Raw genomic sequence first — 2,930 nt, forward strand, 5'->3', positions numbered from 1 at the left:
CCGACAAGCAATTAAAAACAGTGGATTCTAGTTTGATGAATTCTACACTTGTTTCTTTCTTAATTTTTGGCAAGTTCATTCATGTCGTTACTTGTTTATCGACCAGTATTCTTTCATTCTCATATCTCGCTTTTAGAGCTTTCCAAGCCAAATTGAAATTATTCACATGCGTGCACCTCGAGGTGGATGCCTGAGCTTGCCTCTTGACTGTTTATTTGTGGCAGCTCTACTCTACTGCGGGGAGTAGGTGCAATTGCTTTAATGAACTTTAGTTGATCGGAGATCATAGTTTTGGTTTCTTCATATTGGTCTAAGCAGCTTTCGTATATTGCGTAAGCCGAGGATTTGAAATTGTGTGCATCTGAATCGTCAGAATCTAGAATGGCGTCATAAGCCGTTTGGAGGCGAATCTAAAAATGTTTAAGATTTTGATTTTTGATTTCTAATAACGATTCAGAGTTTTCATGAATCGGTGAAGAGGCAAATCTAGTGCAGTATCTTAATAAACTGTCACTTTGTGAAATAAATTTTACAACCTGTTTTGAGCACGTAGCTCCTGCAAGTGTATTTTCATTTGTATCATTATAAACCATTTTTGTATTTTTTTAATTAATGAAATAATTTTATGTTTATTTACTATAATTTATTTTGAATATATGTTTAAATTGTTAATTATTATTAAACCGCGTTTTATTATATATTAAACTATTTGATGTCCGAATATTTTGTAGTTAGGTACACTCTAATACTTGGACTTACATGCATATACATATGTACTTATATTTTGTGCAATTGAGAGCTCGTTGAAGAGATCAATTCACTTTTTACATTAACATGCACAAATTGTTTGTATGATTTTATGATTATGTTTTTGAGCAATTGAGAGCTCGTTACTGAGATCAATTCGCTTTTTGTACGCAATCCTGCTTGTTTTTGTTTGCCAAAGAACAAGAGGTATTGTCAGATTATTGTTAATGTGGAATTTGTGATATCAAATATACATATATCAGAGAACGTATATTTATTAGGGTGATTCAAAAAAAAAAATTTTTGTTTTTTTTTATTGGTACTCGGAAAAATGGGTTCCTAGACACCTCTAAGAAATCCTCTCCAAATATGAGTTTTTAATTGTAACGGGAAGGTCTTCCGCCTAACGGTTTTCTATTTTTTCTTATTATCAGATAGAAAAATTTATATCTCGCTTCCAACTACATGAAAAAATATCTTGTTAATTAGGTTTTGTAGGAACTTGATTGCTCTAAAATATGGTCTCTTAAGATTTTTTCGTAAACCCAACCGTTTAAAAGATATTAACAGTTGAACTTTGATTATTTTTGGTAAAATTTTTTATTTCTTATTAATTTTATAACTCAATGAAAAAAAATTATTATGAATAGGTTTTTGGAGAGGATTTCTTAGAGGTGTCTAGGAACATGTTTTTCACAGAACCAAACGAAAAAAAAAATTTTTTTTTTTTGATCCACCCTAATATGCATTGATGTTTGACGATGAATATCTCGTAAACGCTTAACTTAATCGAAAAATCATAGTAGACCATTTTTATAGAGCAGTAAATTTCCTACAAAACTATGTGTTTCATCATTCATAATAATTTTTTTTTCATTGAGTTATAAAATTAATAAGAAATAAAGAATTTTTCCAAAAATAGTCAAATTTCAACCGTTAATATCTTTTAAACGGTTGGGTTTACGAAAAAATCATAAGAGACCATATTTTAGAGCATTCAATTTCCTACAAAACCTAATTAACAAGATATTTTTTCATGTAGTTGGAAGCGAGATATAAATTTTTCTATCTGATAATAAGAAAAAATAGAAAACCGTTAGGCGGAGGACCTTCCCGTTACAATTAAAAACTCATATTTGGAGAGGATTTCTTAGAGGTGTCTAGGAACCCATTTTTCCGAGTACCAATAAAAAAAAAACAAAAAATTTTTTTTTGTTTCACCCTAATATTTATAGAGAAGGTTCACGATATCAAAAATTTAGGGATACTTCAATTTTGATGAGTGCATTTCACCACAGAAAATTATTAGCGCATTTCACCACTTAACATCAGGGGCACGACAATAACAGAACTGAGTAGTTGTTAGAGCCAATGGGAAAAAATATGTTAATTTCAATGTTTAGAAATGTACGCTTACACATTCGTATATTTACAATGCGCAAACGACTGCATATAATTTATATACATACATACATATGTATGTATATTTTCTATATATTTTATATCAAAGCAAACAAGCATGTATGTACGTACAAATTGAACTATTTCATGATGAGTTCCTTAAACATGCATTATTACCTATGTATGTAAATCTTTAATTAATGTAGGCTTGATAAGATATATACATACATATTTATTTACAGGTCAGGTCTTTAAAAGTTTTGATAACATGTTAAAAGACCAAGCGGTCGCACATATTCACGTTTGTAATTATGTGTGTATGTAAACAAAAAGAAACATACGCATAATGTTTGTAAATTTGTCTACCCACAACTTTGTATGTAAATGTGTACACTTATTGCTTCATGCGAAATCTTCGTTTCACGGGCAACCAATGGCTGAAGCTTAAGTTTTTTCAAAGAGTCAATGTGTCGAAGGGCTGACGTGACAACAAAGCATCACAACATTGTTTTGTAGGTAGAAAATCCGAGCTGTGCCGAAAACACAAAAGAACGATCGCCAATTGGCACTGCTTCCCTTGCCGCTATAGCAGCTTCTCGAACAAACCAGCGTAGATATTGTTACGATTTTACTGCTTGCTAGTTTACTTTGTTAGGTTCGTATCTCTGGATTGACAAATAAAATCAACACTGTTTAATTTAATTCAACAATTCTTTATTTCACAACTCGTCTACACTATAGCAGTTTACTCTTAGCACTGATTGATTACGTTGGCGCTGCCA

The sequence above is a fragment of the Bactrocera dorsalis genome, chromosome 2 (assembly GCF_023373825.1).
Source record: "Bactrocera dorsalis isolate Fly_Bdor chromosome 2, ASM2337382v1, whole genome shotgun sequence".
NCBI classification, from domain to species: domain Eukaryota; kingdom Metazoa; phylum Arthropoda; class Insecta; order Diptera; family Tephritidae; genus Bactrocera; species Bactrocera dorsalis.